This window comes from Sus scrofa, chromosome 1, assembly GCF_054392235.1.
Source record: "Sus scrofa isolate SSC_HxYL_T2T_F1_AM1 chromosome 1, Sscrofa_HxYL_maternal_Yorkshire_Landrace_v2.0, whole genome shotgun sequence".
Lineage (NCBI taxonomy): Eukaryota > Metazoa > Chordata > Mammalia > Artiodactyla > Suidae > Sus > Sus scrofa.
In genome coordinates this window covers 127,047,944-127,065,981 of record NC_139383.1, presented here as the reverse complement: position 1 = coordinate 127,065,981, position 18,038 = coordinate 127,047,944, and the positions used below count along the sequence as shown (strand labels likewise).

Here is an 18,038-nt window from a genome sequence, read left to right as displayed (position 1 = left end):
CAACAGAGAGGATTCAGACAAAAAAATCTCATTTTAGAGTCACTTCCTCTGTGCCCCCTTGACATCAACTTTCTTAAGTCAGGCTTCCTGGGAAACAGACTGAAACAGAGATATATGTGCAGAAATTCTTTTGAGTTAGGTAGAGGGAGAAGCTGAACCTCAACACATTTGCAACAGAGGCCTCAGCCAGTCCTACAGGAAGCTCTGATACTAGGATGGTCCCTGTATTAAAGCAAGGGGGACAAATATCTGAGTACCCACAGCAATTAGTCATTGGGTGTGGGCTGACCCAGAGGAGGGGGAATAACCCCTTGGTCCCCACCATTCTTAGAGAGTGATTCAGCTAAATGCATTTGGCAGTAGAGTGAATGAGTGACTTAGTCCTGGAGGGAGTGTTTGTGGTCCATCACAGCTCTGCCATACCACGTCTGTCTGTCTGTCTGTCTTTCCTTTCTTTCTTTCTTTCTTCCTTTCTTTCTTTCTTTCTTTCTTCCTTTCTTTCTTTCTTTCTTTCTTTCTTTCTTTCTTTCTTTCTTTCTTTCTTTCTTTCTTTCTTTCTTTCTTCCTCTCTTTCCTTCCTTCCTTTCTTCCTTCTTTCCTTCCTTCCTTCCTTCCTTCCTTCCTTCCTTTCTTCTTTTTTTTAAGGGCCGTACTTGCAGCATATGGAAGTTCCTAGGCTAGGGGTTGAATTGGAGCTGCAGCTGCCCGCCAACACCACAGCCACAGTAACTCCAGATCCAAGCCACTTCTGCAACCAGCACCACAGTTCACAGCAATGCCAGATCTTTAACCCACTGTGTGAGGCTAGGGATTAAACCCACATCCTAATGGATACTGGTCAGGTTCATTACCACTGATCCACAACAGGAACTCCCACACCACTTCTTTCCTTTAATCCTGAGGGTAGACTTTGCTGGGAGCTTAAAGGGCCAATGCTATGGTTGAGGTTACGCTGATTTTAATTTCAAGGATAAACAGAAAGTGTATGCTCTTTGAGAAACCCTTTTATGTCCTTCTTTCTTCTGTAACAGAGAAATTTACTCAGAGGGCTTTCTTATGGCTAATTTTAAAAAGTTATAATTTTTCCTCTTTAGGCCATGCTTGGGGCATTTGGAAGCTCCTGGGCTAGGGGTTGAATTGGAGCTGCAGCTACCATCCTACCCCACAGCCACAGCAATACCAGCTTTGAGCCACATCTATGACCTCTGCTGCACCTTTTGGCAATGCCAGATCCTTAACCCACTGAGTCAGGCCAGGGATTGAATCTGAATCCTCATGGAGACTACATCAGGTCCTTAACCCACTGAGCCACAATGGGATTTCCTGAAATTACTTTAAAATTATATATTTAAATATATTAAAACTTAGAAGATTGTGCTTCCGGGGTATTAAAGATCATCTCTCTAATTTCCTGAAGCATTGTTCTGTGTCTTTGCTTTCCAGATGTCATCAAGTCCTAAGTAAAGAGTCTGGGCTGAATCAGGGAGCCAGATAAACAGAGGAGGAAGCAGAGACTGAATCTTTGTGTAATTTTATGGAAGGGAGGAAGGGCTTACCTTCATTTGTGAGCAGGGGCTTTTGCAAATTTGAATTTGGATAGACATTGTATATTGTTACATCTGTGATTATTTGAGATGTAAAATTTTTTGTATTGCCTTCTTAATTTTGTCCTATTTTCTTATTTCAGTTACGCCAGCACTTAGACTTGCCACAGATCAAGTTACCAATTGCTTCTGTTGTGTTCACTTATTCCCAGATGCTCTTTGAGGTAAGAGCTGGCTGATGCTAAACATGTTTTAGTTTTAAACTGAAAAGACTTTGCATGTATAATTTAGTATTCCATAGTAAACAATATAAGACAATTTTAAAGAACTGAACCTGATATTTTAAATTCTTTATTGGGGGCATGTATTACCTATCATTATATGGAATATGCTCTATTTTTTGCTGAAAAAGTTAAAAGATGTGTTACTATTAAGTAGTTTGAAATAATTTCTTTATTGATTTTCTTTAAAAGCACTCTGTGATACAGGAAAAGGGTGAAATTGCAGTTATATTTGGTGAGATCCTAATTTTAATTTTAGTTATGTGTCTCATCCATTTTGCTTGCATGCTCTGAAGCATGAGTAGTTGACTTTCTCCCAAGAGTTAGAAGCAAATGAAGTTCCATTGTGTGAGGTGAATTGCACTGGATCTAATACCCTAAAAGGGGAAGGGAGGGAGGATGCTAATTATGTAAGAATCTAAGTTTTGGTCTGTTGGCATGCTATATGACATTCATTAAAATTTAAAACTTTCACTTTTGCTACAGAATAAGGACACATCTAGAGTTATGTAGAGTCAATGAGGTGAGAAGAATGGCTATGAAGTCATATCAAGTGTAAAAGTCTGTGGTGAGGCTTAAGTGAATATATATATATATATATATATATTTTTAACATGTACAGTATGGTAAGGGAAAATTTTAGTACCCACATAAAAATGTTTAATTTTTTATAGTTTTTTATTTTCTTAAAAAAAGACAGTGACCTCACATGAACATTGATGAGGGCCTGAGCCAAGGCAGTAGTTCTTAGGATGGAAAGGGGGTGTGGGGAGTGAGAGAAATAGTCAAGTTTAGGACCATAAGAATTAGAACTGGTTAGAAGTTTGGGGCAAATACATAGAGGAATCAAAGGTGAACATGGAGTTCTAATGTGTATACCTAAGAGAAAGTTGGTTTTACTAAGTAGTACTGTATGAGAAATTTAGAGAACTTTGTAGTTTATCGATGAAGATGGATTTGAATACATGAATATGGATGAAGATGAATTTTTGAATATATCAGTCATTCTAATATTGATTTGAAATATTAATGGTCATTCAGACAAAACTGGTCAATACACACATAGGAATTAATGGAAAGGGATTAATGGAAAGATGAGAAGCTAGATGCAGACATTCTGATTTAGTAGTTGGAAGCAAGGGGACTAAAAGACTGGCAAGAGCAAGAGCGGCCAGGGAAGGACCTTGTTGGAGCTTCCTTGTAAAAAGGACATTTACACTTAGGCTGGTGTCTCAACATCCTTTAGACAAAACTCAGAATGGCCCCAGACCTAAGCCTAAACACCAACCAGAAACACAGGATCCATTCCCTCTGTGGCCCTATAGCCTCTTATTTCTGCTCTTGATGCCCTGTCTACATGTATTTCTTCTTCTGAAAATACGTTTTCACGGTTCAATTTTTCCAAAGATCCAAGATTGATTGTTCAGCTCACAACTTTATATCACTTTCTTATTGAAATGCCTGAAATGATCTAACCAAATCTCCAAATTTCAACTCCCAGATCCCAAGATATAAAGCCTAATTGGCCCAGTTTCCATCATGTAACCACTCTGTTCAAATAACGATGTCCAGAGAGAGGCCATGTTGTCATGGAGGGACATAGAATGATCTGAAGAAAAGCTGAGTGGTTACTGGTGCCAGATGCAGCTATAGGTTAGGGAAGATTAAAGTGTCCTACAAATATTACTCTTGCCCAATTAAAGAGAAATTTTTAATAAAGTTCTGGGGCTAGATCCAGACAGCAAGATGTTCAAGATGACTGCTCATGAGAACATGGAGAGTAGGTCTCTTCTGTGATTTGGAAGCGTCAGGTGAAAGGTGCAGTTGCCTGAGGAGGTAACAACATTGAAGGAAAGCTGAAGGCTGTCTTGTGATTGTTTTTTATTCATAGTAGGGTAGGATATAAACATGCTTATTCCTTAGGTTGGGTAGACCCAGTAAAATGAAAGAGAATTAAGCTGCAAGCAAGAGAAGAGATCATTGTTGGAGCATCATTCTAGAGGAGGTGAGAGATGATTCAATCAAGAACACAGGAAGAGCTATGACCTTTGTCAAGAAGATACTCCAGTATCCTAGTGAACATACAACACTGAAATAAATATCTCCCTGAATACTTATTATAGTTGTTCCAATTGGATGACATTAAACCTCTGGATAACTTCAGTCTGTCCTTAGTCAAAGAAGCATTTCTATGTCAGCTGGATTTCCAAGCAAATGTGAGAATTGAGGTCTGGTCTTTGTGATGAGACTCAATGTCAAAAGAACCTTTTATTCCCTAAACAGGATGGCTTTCTGCTTAGACCCTTATGTCTTTGCGTGCATAGCCCCATTACGTTTTCAGTACTGCATGTTCTGGAATAGCACTAACTGGGGCAACTGAAAGTCCTGATTTTCATACTAAAATCAATTAAACCAGTCTCCACCATTCTAGGAAACTGATTCTCAAGTGCTACTTCCATTATCAAAGTACATTTTATAATTTTATTTATATATTTATATTTTTTTATTGGAATAAGATTTATATACAGTATAATGCATGGATTTCAGGTTTATAATGTGGAGAATTCTTTAAAATGAACACACCTACTACCCCAGTTAAGATACAGGACATTTCTATCACCCCAAAAGTTTTCTCATGTCCCTTTCAAGTCATTCTCCACCCTTCATAGGCAATAAATTTTCAGATTTCTATTACAATAGGTTAGTCTTGCTTCAAACTTAATATAAATGGAATCAGAGAATATTTACTCTTTTGTGCCTGGCTTCTTTGCTCATGTTTTGAGATTCACGTGTAATGGCAGTTCGTTCTTTTTTTTTTTTTTAATTACTGATCAGTGCTCCACTATTTAACATACTGTAATTTGTGTATCTGTTTACTTCCTGATGGATATTTTCCCACCTTTTGGCTACTATTAATAAGGCTGCATAAAATTTCTTGGGAATTCCCATTGTGGTTCAGCAGGTTAAGAACCCAACATAGTCTCTGTGAGGATGCGACTTCAATCCCTGGCCTTGATCAGTGGGTTAAGGACTAACCGTTGCCACAAGGTGTGGCAGATGGTTGTAGGTTGCAGATGTGACTCAGACCCAGCATTGCTGTGGATGTGGTGTAGGCCGGCAGCAGTAGCTCCGACTTGACCCTTAACCGGGAACTTCCATATGCCACGAGTGAGGCTATAAAAAAAAAAAAAAAATTCTTATACAAGTTTCTTTGAGAAAATATGTCTGAATTTCTCTTGGGTAAATACTTAAGAATGAAATTGTTGGGCTGTAGACTAAGTGTGGGTTTAACTCTATAAGAAACTTCTGAATATTTTCTGAAGTGATTATATATATATACATATGTGTATATATATATATTGCTTTTTCAGCTGCACCTGTGGCATATGGAGGTTCCTGGACCAGGGATCGAATCTGCGCCACAGCTGTGACCCATGCCACAGTTGTGGCAATGCCTGATCCTTAACCCACTGACCTGGGCTAGAAAATGAACCTGCTCAGCCACAGAGACAAGAATGGATCCCTAACCTGCTGTACTGCAGCGGGAACTCCTAAAGTGATTGTGTTCTTTACCTTTGTCTTCTTTAATGCATAAAAATTCTAGTTGCTCCACATCCTCTCCAGCATTTGGTAAAGAACCAGTGTTTTAAAATTTTATCCATGTTTATCCATATAAAATGGTATCCCATTTTGGTTCTTAATCTTCATTTCACAATAATTAATACTATAGATCACATTTCCATGCACCTATTGGCCAGTTAGAAATCAGTCTGAAATTGTCATTGATTACTAACCCATCGTATTGCTTTTAAGGATATGTTTTTGTCACTGCAGTAATTTTTGGACAGATCAAAAGCAATAAAAATGAACAAAATAAACTAGTAATGCCTAATAATCTATGAGGAATACTTTATGAACAGATTTTTATTGAGACACCCAAGCTACAGAGCTCTTTAGGTTTCATTAATTACACATGTGGACATTTAATCAATATACCAAATTGCCTGCAATATTCTAATTTCTTGTTATAGATATATATTCAGTATAATTTTAGCATAAGACATATTTTTGGCTGAACTATTTTATTGTATGGGCAACTCTTGGAGAAATACAATAATATCTTAACATTTGAACCTTACTTTTCCAGAATGTGTGATAATTACTTCATTCAAGAGAATATTAAATTTGTGTTAAGAACAGGAGAGGGAGTTCTGTCGCAGCTCAGTGGTAATGAACCCAACTAGCATCCATGAGGACGAGGGTTTGATCTCTGGCATCGCTCAATGGGTTAAGGATCTGGTGTTGCCATGAGCTGTGGTGTAGGTGTAGATGTGGCTTGGATCCTGTATTGCTGTGGCTGTGGTATAGCCCAGTAGCTACAGCTCTGATTCTACTTCTAGCCTGAATACTTCCATATGCCCTGGGTGCAGCCTTAAAGAAAAACAAAAAGAAAAGAAAGAAAAAAAAAAAAGAAAAGAAAAGGAAAATAAAAACAGGAGAAACCCTTTCTTTTCTCCTGCATCCATCCTATGAACACTTAGGTTGAGTTCTGTTTGTAGTTGAGCAAATTAGTGATGGTACATAAAACATTGGTACCTTTTTTCACTGCTTTTTTTCCCCAATGAAAATTAATCAAACCATTAAATATCAGGCACCCTGAAACATTCCATGAGGGAAGTTAGATGCAAAAATGAGAGATGATAGGACCTGGTGAAAGTGTTGTAATCCATGTAAGGCAGTGTAGTGCAAGTGTGTGCATGCTTCAGAGGAGGTATCTATGGTGTCCAAGTGAGCCCATGACACAGATGCAGGGACACATTAACCCCTGCCTGGGCCCTCAGGGAGTCCTAGAAGCCAACTTGCCAAGTAAGGGACTTCAGACACTCTGGTTTTCTTCATAGTTTTGGATTAAATAATATTTTGTTGAACTCAGGGAGGGAGAGGTAAGGAAAAAAGTAGCTATAGATGAAACTAAACACTGCCCCACCAGAAATGTGATAACTGTGTTCATTGTCATTATCACATAACCTTACACATCTTGCAAACACTTCTAGATCATAGATAATATAATCTCTGGTTTGCATGTGAAGGACCATGGACTCTCTGTGGTCCCAATCCCAGTTTCAGAAATATTAAAGTGTGAAAATATGTATGTCTTAGAATCAATAAAATCATTGTGATAAGTTTCTCATTTACTCCTTTAGCATATGTAACTTTTTTTTTTTTTTTGCTCTTTTATGGCATATGGAAATTCTTTTACAGCAAATGGAAATTCCCAGGCTAGGGGTTGAATCTGGCCTACACCACAGCCAGATCCAAGCCACATCTGCAACTTATACCACAGCTATGGCAATGCCGGATCTTTGAACCCACTGAGCAGCGAGACCCGGGATCAAACCTGCAAGCTCATGGATACTAGTCAGATTTTTAATCCGCTGAGCCACAACATCAACTCTGCATATGTAACATTTTTAAAGACATAACTTTAACCACATACAACACTACACATTTTTATCTTCCTCACAAGACTTCAGATTTAATATGATTCTTAATCTACCTTGAAAAAACACTGGGCAATTTACACTAGTCTAAATGAACACCAAAGAAGTGCTTTGTTACAATGGGGCTTTCTTTGCTGTCCTACAGTCAGGATGGGGATGGGAAAAGGGGAGAAGTCTGCTCAGATCACAATGTTATTGCTTTTTATTAAAAAGATAAATAATAACTAACATTTTTGAGTATTTCTGATATTCCAGGTACTCCTCTAATTGTCTCTTATTGAATCCTTACAGAAATATGAGGGGATTGGTGCTATTATTATCTCATTTGTCAGATGAGGAAACTGAGGAACAGAGAGGTTAAACGGCTTGCTCATTTTATGCAGCTAATGTGTGGCAAAGCCGTGACTCATAGCAGGCAGTCTGGCTTAAGTCTCCATTCCATGTTCATCCCTGAGAGCAATGAATTATGTATATTGCAACTTAGCTGGGCACCTCCTAGTCCCCAGATGGAAGTGCTCCCTGGTAGAGCTGAAGTTATCTCATTTGAACCATGTAGTATAGGGAGGTTTGGGAACCACACTTAACATTGTTCAAATTCTAGGGAGTTCCCATCATGGCTCATTGGTTAATAAACCTGATTAGTCTTCATGAGGATGAAGGTTTGATCCCTGGCCTTGCTCAGTGGGTTAAGGATCTGGCATTTCGTGAGCTGTGGTGTAGGTCACAGATGAAGTTCTGATCTGGCATTGTTGTGGCTGCGGCTTAGGCCAGCAGCTACAGTTTTGATTCAACCCCTAGCCTGGGAACTTCTGTATGCTACAGGTGTAGCGCTCAAAAAGACAAAAAGACAAAAAAAAAAAAAAAAAAAAAAAGAAAGAAAAGAAAATTGTTCAAATTCTAGCCCTATCACTCAAGTAAGTCTTGATCAAGTCCCTTACGATTTCTGTCTCAGTTTTCTTGTTATTAAAATTTGTTGTTGTTCAAATAAGAGTGATAGTTTACCTTGTGAGGATTTTTTTTAAAGGACTAATCATTTTGAAACATTGAAGACAGATTAATTATTTCCTTTTAGGATGAAAATATCAAAAAAGTGCTTGGGAATCTCAGGTGGAGGCATGTAATTTCTTCTCACAGGGACCTGGGCCCCTGGCTTAGCACAGGACACCAGACTGGTAAAATATCCAACCAACCTGGTGGGACAGAGACATGGAAAACATTAGAATTTGGTCAACTTTTGCTCCAGAATGTTTTCCTCGGTGGCTTTCCTTCATACAGCTCAAGTGTCTAGTGAGAATTCCACCACGTGTCAAAATGGCTCTTAAGATTTTCTTTCAGAAATCCCTTTTAGTATCAAAAGACTTTCTAGCTACAACAAATTACAGATGTTGACTCTAGAGAACCTAGAGAATCAAGGTAAAAATCAAATCATTGAAGAACTGAATTAGATTACTACATCAGAGAATGTTGGCACAGTAGGAAGATGCCAGGACCTTAGATGTGATTGCCTTAGAGCAAGTCACCACAGCATAGGGAAGGAAAAAAAAAAAAACAAAAAAAACCCCAAAAGAGTGAAGTTGGGGCAGGAAAACTGCATTTTTGTTCTACCTCTGCTGTGTGAACTCAGGCATGTGTTTTGACCTTTCTGGGTTTTCATTTCATGTTGTGCACAATTTGAGGATTAGTGCTGTTTGAATTGCACTCAAGCCTTAGGGCCCTATGGAGGATCTGCATGGGTTGTAACTAGTGTGGAAGCAGCAGGTCAAGCAGGACTCCAGCCTGCTTCTTCTTTTTCTTTTCTTTTTTTGTCTTTTTAGTACCTGTGGCATATGGAAGTTCCCAGGCTAGGGGCCCAATAAGAGCTGCAGCTGCCAGCCTATGCCACAGCCACAACAACACTAGATACAAGCTGCATTTATGACCTATGCTGGACCTTACAGCAATGCTAGATGCTTAACCCACTGAATGAGGCCAGAGATCAAACCTGCAACCTCATGGATACTATGTCAGGTTTTTAACTCACTGGGCCACAGTGGGAACTCCTGCTTCTTGAATTCAACCAAAGAAGCTCTGCACTGAACAGTCATATTCATTGAGTTTCCCCATCTGTTTTAGTTGGGGAAAAAAGGTGTGATGGTGGCTTTTAAGGACAAAAACCAAGTAAATGAAAGCTACACAGAAAACAACTTGGCTCTGAAATATCATCCTAAGCTGCACCTCTGTAGCTGGTGTACCTGTGCTCTGCCCTCTGTTCACGTAAGTGGGCAGAAGATGCAAAGACTAAAAAAGACTTAGTGCCTATCCTCCAGAGCTGTGCTATCTAGCTGGGAGTAGGGCCACGTCATGGCCAAGATAGTGAGTGGGCAAAACTTATTTTAGGCCCCCAAGTCTCCCATATCTGGTCTATCCTACAACTTGCCCCTTTTGGTGGAGGACTGTCCATCTTCATGCTTTTTTGTGTTCTCTCTGCTCTCCCTCCTGCTCTTGAAGATACAATCATTTATACTGAGATACAGAGTGACTTACATGCCTTAAAACATAGGAACCCCTATGTGAGATTTGCATTTCAACAAGGACCAAATTTCAAATAAAAGGAATAGAGCTCTAATTATAGCTGGTTCTTAAGGCAGGAGTTCTTCAAACATATTTATATGATGACCATTTTTTGTCTAGGTTGGTCTGTGTCTCTGGGCAGAGCAGCCGAGCTTGGTGTTTATGAGAAAGGACCCTGAAGCCAGTCAGTTTGGGTTGCCTTCCTAGCTGCATCACTTCCCAGCCATGTGTTTTTGGGCCAGCTGCTTGGATTCTCAGTTTCTTCATCTATAAAATGGGGATCAATAACAGTACCTTCTGCAGATACTATAAACGAATATTAATCCAGCAATTTATGCAAAGGACTCAAGACAGAGTATGGTGTATAATAAGTATTAAACAAATAGAAAAACATGTACAGGGGTATTTGGTTAATGGTTAGATGGATAATGAAAGATTACCATGGTCTGGACTATACAGACTCTATGGAAAAGAGAAGATAACTGAGTAGGTAAAGAAACTGTTGTGGGAAAGATTTGTCTTGATCTGTCTTTTATATGGGTGAGGACAGATTAGCTGGAGGCAGGGTGAAGAACAAGAATAAAAGAGACAGTGGAGGAATAAGCTTAGAGCATCCATGGAACCATGAAGAGGCCTAGAGTAAAGGATATGCAGTAGTCTGTAGTAGGAGCACAAAAGGAAAATTATATATCTGAAGATTAGATGGAAATCAGTTCATGATGTGGTTTGGAATGGTAGCACATATTACTTGAGGAGGTCAGTAAGCAATTGCAATATTAAATGTCTAAAGTAAGGAGAATGTTCATTGTTATAGTGAAGGAACCAAGGTTTGGAATCAGGAAATCCAGGCAACTATTTAAGCACCTATGATACTCAGCATCCTTAACTATAAACTGCAGATAACATCCTTATAAGGTTACCAGTGAAGATCGAATGAGTTGATGCAAAAGCACTTTATTTCAAAGTGCTTATAGAATTATTCATATTTTAGTACTAAACCAAAGTAGCAGCAATGGAGGTGACTAAAAAACGTAGATGGGCTGTAGAAGGATGAGAAAATTCACAAACTGTCTTATTGGTTAGAATACGGAAGGACATCAATCATTTGGCCTTCACTCGGGGAAATGGGTCTCTCTGCTCAATGTTTTGAAATAACATATTTAGCTTAGGATAAACCTCAATAATTTTCTGGTTTGCTCATTACTGTTGAAAAAAAATTAAAATGCGTTGGCATTTTTTTTTGCCTTAAGGCAAAACATGAAGAGTTCATAAGAACATTTCATACACGTTACCATGTTTCAGCAATTTTCATTGTCATAGTCATCCCTGTGACCTTCAGTTACATTATATATAACTGCCGCTCCCTCTCCTCAGTCCCTTCGGCTTCTCACTGGCTAATGTATTGGTGTGACTAGCTTTCCCTTCCAGGCCCAGCTGCTACCCGGGGCTTTTCACTTTGTTGTGCTTTATGGATCCTGCCGGTGAAGTTACACGGTCAGCGTCCTTGCAGGTGCTGCTTCCCACGGGGTCTCCTTGCTCCCATGAGCTGCCCCTGCAGCAGCCCCTCCTCCTTCCCACCTGATGCCAAGTTTCTTCCAGTCCGCTCCTTTCCAAATCACCAGTTTACTGTTGAGCTGATACTTGTGAACCATGTTTTATATTTCTCTTTGATTTATTTTTGGGAAAATTGTCTTTTAAAACAGCAATCAGATACTACCGGGTATTTACTGCTGAGATGCAGTTGTGAGAAGCAGAGGCTATCTTGCTATCGTCCAGTGGGGGATTTTTTTTTCTTTTTAAGTTGAAGTATAGTTGATTAACAGTGTTGTGGTAGTTTCCGGTATACAGCAAAATTATATTTATATAGTATATGCTTTTTCAGATTCTCTTCCTTATAGGGTATTACAAACTATTGAGCATAGTTCCCTGTGCTACCTAATAGGTCCCCACTGGTTATCTATTTTACATATAGTAGTGTGTATATGTTAATGCCACTAACATATGCAGGGGATTTATTGTCCTAAGGCAGTCCTGGGTGCTTAACACAAAGTCAGTGCAAACAAAGGAGCAGTTAAGAGTGAGATTTCCAGAGTTCCAGCTGTGGCACATCTGGATCAGTGGCATCCTGAAAGTGCTGGGACCAGGTTTGATCCCTGGCCGGCACAGGGGGTTAAGGATCTGGCATTGCTGCATGTGAGGCTTAGGCTGCAACTGTGGCTCGGGTCTGATCCCTGGCTTGCCTTGGGGTGGCCGAAAAAAAAAAAAAAAAAAAAAGGAATGAGGAGTTCCTGTTGTGTCGTGTCACAGCGGAAACGAGTCTGACTAGGAACCATGAGGTTGTGGGTTTAATCCCTGGCCTTGCTCAGTGGGATGAGGATCTGGCATTGCCGAGAGCTGTGGTGTAGGTTGCAGACGCAGCTTAGTTCTGCATTGCTGTGGCAGTGGTGTAGGCCAGCAGCTAGAGCTCTGATTCAATCCCTAGCCTGGGAATTGCCATATGCTGTGGGTATGGCCCTAAAAATAAAAATAAAATAAAATAAAATAAAATAAAATAAAATAAAATAAAAAAATAAAAAATGAATGAGATTTCCCTATGGGGCTGATAGTGGTGATTAGCAGATAATAACACATAAAAGGTCAGAAACTCAGGTGGCAACCATGAGGGTCCTAGGCCGGAGGTGGGAATTCAGGAGATGAGAGTCAGGGACTGTGAGAGAATCCTCAGGCTTCAGTGCAGAGGGCAGGGCTTGAGCAGGAGCCTCAGAGGGCTGTTTTAGACCCATCCTCCTTGTCTTCAGTCTCTCTCTTGCAAGTTAACATCTAGATATTCAGTTCACCTTCTTTCCTGCCTTTGATAGGGACCTTCAAATTGTTTATTGATCTGAGAATACTTTAACTTCATTCTGGTAATGATTTAGCAATAAATTGTTGACTGTTCGTAGGGTCATTAGGTCTTTTAGCCTACCAGGACACCTAGCTTTATATTCCTGTTAAATAGCCCTTATACAAATTGGATTTGTTAACATATCGCCAAAAATTTTACTCTCCATTGAACCCTTATACTAGGTTTGGAGTTTATACACTTGCAGACCAAATAGGGACCTGGAGTTGAGACTATGTTGCTTGTTGATTGCATGATCTAAGGCAAGTTTCCTTGAAAACTTGAAACCTCAGCTTTCTTCTCTAGAAAATAATTATACTTATTTCACGCACTTATTATTATGAAATGAAATGAGATAAATTTTAGAAAATTACATACACAGTGTTTGGCACATAGTAAGTAATAATTTACGTATTATTACTAAGGCGTCTCATAACATAGTTTAGTTATTTTAATCTCTCAAAGATCTCCTTCCCAAAACTTTAAATCTTACCCCCAAATTTCACTGCTGAAAATAATATGTGGATATGTAATTAAAGGGAATACAATTTGAGGGTACATATGTTGAAGTCAAGCAAAGTATCATATGATGATACCCTGGTCTTCTCCTCCCTCGCTCAACCTCTTCCCCTCCTACATACCTCTTGCTGATACTGATTTTGTCCTGATCTAGGCTACTTCCATTAAAAAATAATAATATTTAAGAAGAGAGTAGGTATGTGTGTTTGTGTGTGGTGGGTATTAGGACATATGTCCATTACCACTGGCAACATTCACTTCACGTGCAACCAGTGGCTTCAAAGACTCCAGGACTAAGGGCCAAGCTGTCTGTGTGCTCTAGTTCTCATTCGTAAAGCTCTGGCTGAAGCTCTTAGGAGGGGGGATAACATAGTGCCATTTATTAGCTGTGTCATTTTGTTCATATCTCTTAATCTCTTGAACCTCTTGTTTCCTCATCTGTAAAATGGACCCAATAATGTCTTCTTCTAGGAGTTTCTGTGAGGGTTAACTGAGATAGTTTAAGTTTCTGGAACATAATAGGTGCTCATTTAATGTTAGCCTCCTTCCCTATTCTGGCCACTTGTCTGAAGGAAGTACCACAGGTGATATTTGAGACTAACTAACCTTGCCAAGGCAGCTGGGGCTTTATAATGGGGTTATAGTGGAGAGGGAGAGAGAGAGAGGGAACCCAGTGACTGGGAAGGTAAGGTTTCAATATAGGTTTAAGGCATTCTCCATTTCCCCTCCAATTGTGTCTTTAAAATATTTTAGTTTTTCAACTCATCATCCAATCTGGCAGGATTCCTAGATTGCCTCCTAATTTATCAACCTTAATTTTCACAACAGTTACCACACAATCTTCTGTGATTACTTCTTGCATCTTTTCAACACTCCTCTTAATTCTAATGATAATTGACACGTACTAGTGTTTATAATATATTGCGAACATTCTAAGCACTTTACATGTGTTAACTCATTCCAGCTGTCCTATGAGGACATCCTGTGTCTGTCCCAGTTTAATAAATGTACAAGGGAAGGTAAAATAGAAGTAACTTACTCAAATTCATACAGCTTATATGTCTCAGAACTGGAATTCCAATCTGCATCTAGAAGCCATCTGAAAATCAATAACCATTAGTGCCTCCTCATCAAATGGAGCTGCTAAACCTATGTTTCAAAGCTTTCCACATTCTGTTTCCCTTTTGCCCATCAGACTAATTTCTCTTTAGTTCCCATCTCTTGCCAAGGGGTGCTTCTTGATCTCTGAAAGTGACATAAATGTTTGTGATGCTTGCCTTCTACTTATACAGATTTTCTTTCCCTGGATCATTGAAAGCCTATTTCATCTAGTTCAGGCTTGTTGGAATCTTTATGGTTTGTCTTTTGGTTCATGGAATTATTATTTGTCGATTCATGAATTTGTCTATATATTTATTCATTTGTCCAACAAACATTATGAGTCTATTACATATCAAACAGTATGGAGATTTAAAGTTAAATAGAACACAGCCCCTGCCCTTTAAATCACAGGCACACATGAGAACTAGACACATAAATAAATACTTCACACGCATAATTTTCATGTTGTATCGTGCATGGTGGAATGCACCGTAACAAAGGTAGCCTTCAAGGCATTGTTGGGGCACAGAGGAGAAAATGCTGGATACTGATGAGGTCAAACAAGATGATGCTGATCCCTGCTGGACTGAAGATATATAGATGTTCTAGAGATATTCATGAGTGAGGCATGTGGGGATAGATGGAAGAAGAAAGGAAGGGAGGCAGAAGGAACAATATGGACAAAGGCACATCAGTGGGGCAATAATATAGTAACTAGGGAACTGGTGCTACATCTGCCTTGGGCAGATGTGCTTGTGGGGGTGCCAGGAACTGGGGCTGCTGGGACTGTCAGTGTTTTAAGTAGAAGGATTTATATCTTTTTAATAATTAATTTTAGAGAGGAGGATTTGAGAGAAGGGCCAAATCAGAGTTAGAAAGACCAGATAGGATATAGTTATAATAGTCCAGATTGGAAATTGTGGAGTTCAGAACTAGGCACCACTGGTGGGACGAGGTGATGTCCATCAGGCATAGATATGGGATGGATCATATGGAATCTAGACTGATTCCTGGGCATATGTCTTGGGCAAGTCAATCATTAGGATTCTAGTGATTGAGATTAATAATTCAGGAAAATGACTAGGTTTTGAATGTAGTTTAATTTTGGACAACCAAGTGAAGATATTGAATAAGTGTCCGAAACATGGGTTTATTTATTTATTTTTTTGTGATAATTATGCATCTGTGAAATCATTACTACAATCTATGCTGTTAAACACATCTTTCATCAATGAAAGTTCCCTCCTGCCTTTTCTTCTCTATAATAATTATTATTTTGTGATATGGGCAGTTAACATAAGATCTACTCTCTTGGCCAACTTTTTCATATACAGTGTATTATGTTACTAACTGTAGACACTGGTGCTGTTCAGTAGATTTCTAGGGCCTACTCATAGTGCATGACTGTAACATTGTATCTTTGGGGCCAATTCTTCAACAGCCCTTTCTTGAATGCTTATTAAGTGTGCTTTGTTCAGGATGTTTACAATTGGGAAAGTTACAGTCTTACTCTTAAAGAAGACAGAGTCCAGTGGATGGAGATGGAAATGAGATTATAATACAGAAGAATTCCCATTGCCTATGTCCTGGGCTGTGGGAGAGTATGGCAAAGAGAGAGGAAAGCTCAGTGTGGGCAGCTGGTGAAATATTCACTGGACAAATATTTTGGAGTTGAAACACAATTTATACAGACAGGGAGGGCTAGACATGGCTGATATGCTAAGTAGAGAGAACAGAAAAGTCACTAAGGTGTGAAAGGGCATAGAGCCCTTGGTGAATAACAAGTTATTCTATGTTTTTGGAATACAGAACAAGTGAGTTTCTATGTGCAACTACATACACATGCCCTCAAGTGTGTGTTTTTTGAAGCAGGGCTGCAATTCAGGTTGAATTTTCCTGTTCAAAATTTTTATGCCTTTGTCCGAAACAATAACTTTGGACCAGTAACGCAGGTCCAGAAGTCTAGACAATTTTGTGAAAACATTAGAGGCTTTGACAAAAGTCTTTCATTTGAGCAAGAAGCAGGCATTTGTTTCCAGGTTTGGGAGACCCAGGATCTGAGATTTATTTGGTAAAATAGATTGAATAATTTGACTAAATTGAATAAATTGAATACTTAATTTTATCAAAGTTGGTTTTAATATAATTTGTTTACCCTACCACTACTTAACTTTCCAAAGTCTTCCCCCCCCACACAAGGAGAGGTCACATAGGAGTACGATAATTTTTTTTAAACTTAACTCAGGAGTTATTTTCTTTTTCTTTTTCTTTTTAGGGCTACACCCATGGCATATAGAAGTTCCCAGGCTAGGGGTTGAATTGGACCTATAGCTGCCAGCCTACACCACAGCTATAGCAACACAAGACTGAGCCTTGTCTACGACCTACACCACAGCTCATGGCAAAACCAGATCCTTTAACCCACTGAACAAGGCCAGGGATCGAACCTGAATCTTCATGGATACTAATTGGTTTAGTTACCACTGAGCCGCAATGGGAACACCCAAGAGTTAATTTCTTGACATTTTCATTAGTAGAAAACAGGTCCTGGCATGTAATTTTGAATGAGGACCAAATTGTTTCAGACCAGAGGAATTACACTCTGACAGTTTATGGAACCCCCAAAAATGTGGGTTTAAATTCTATTTCTCTCCTCCATCTCTTTGGTTCCTTTTCTCACTACAGTGCCCCCATCTCTTGTGAACCTTGGCTCCTGGCCAGAGCATGTGTTCCCCAAGTCCCTGCAGAACCCTTGTGAAGGGAAATTGACAGATTTCCAAGTGGAAGGAGCTGATAAAGCACCCTCAGGCTCCTAAAACAATGTGGAGTTTATAATGTGTTCTTTCAAGAATTAAATTTATCTACCCAAACACGTAGTTCGGTATCAACAAAGACTTTTGGCTGTTACTATTATTCTTATTCTGTGACATATTTCAGTGATAAAGTAGTAGATTCAATTCTATGAAATTGTATGGGAATACCTACCACATACAAGGCATGGTGCTGGTGAAGCGGCAGAATTAGTGCAAACTTTCTTCTTCGCCTAAGTTAGAAATCTAGCTGTCACAAATATGATTAGTTGTGCATTTTTTGTTTGTTTGTCTGTTTTTTTTTTTTTGCATTATAAAACACCAAATCACAGGCTGAATTATATCCAGCCAATGTTTGGTTATCTTCAGGCATGTTTTATTTGTGGTATGGTGTTTTTCTGTGTGTGTGTGATTTCGTGCCCAAGCTTCAGTCGTTGTCCTAACTGGGGATGGGTGTCCTGCCCTACGCTGCAAGGCCATACTGGTTGGTCAGTGTGGCATGACTTTCTCAAGCCACATCCTCTCAGAACTTAGATGTATTATCCTCCTTTTCTTTCTTTCTTCCCTCCTTCTGCCCTTTCCTTCCTTCCTTCCTTCTTCTTTTTACAGTCATACCTGTGGCATGTGGAAGTTCCTCAGGCCAGGGGTTGAATCAGAGCTACAGTTGTGGGTTTACATAACACCATATCTAAGCCATATCTGTGACCTACTCTGTAGCTTGTGGCAAAGCCAGATCCTTAACCCAGTGAATGAGGCCGGGGAATGAACCCACATCTTCATGGAAACTATGTTGGGTTCTTAATCCACTGAGCCACAATGGGAACTCCCCTCATTTTCAAATGTAATTTTTA

At 39.3% G+C, this 18,038-nt stretch overlaps 1 protein-coding gene across 5 annotated transcripts in view; it reads left to right on the top strand.

Annotated features, from left to right (window-relative positions):
- The window catches only part of UNC13C (unc-13 homolog C), a 599,284-nt gene that overhangs the window by 22,165 nt on the left and 559,081 nt on the right, over positions 1–18,038 (top strand). For 4 of the 5 annotated variants that reach the window (XM_084969723.1, XM_084969731.1, XM_084969719.1 and 1 more), the window contains one exon: positions 1,688–1,768. The gene's annotated coding sequence lies outside the window, so the exon portion shown is untranslated. Of the gene's footprint in view, positions 1–1,687; positions 1,769–3,748; positions 3,831–18,038 lie in introns of all 5 variants that reach the window. The other variant, XM_084969712.1, reaches the window with a different exon arrangement.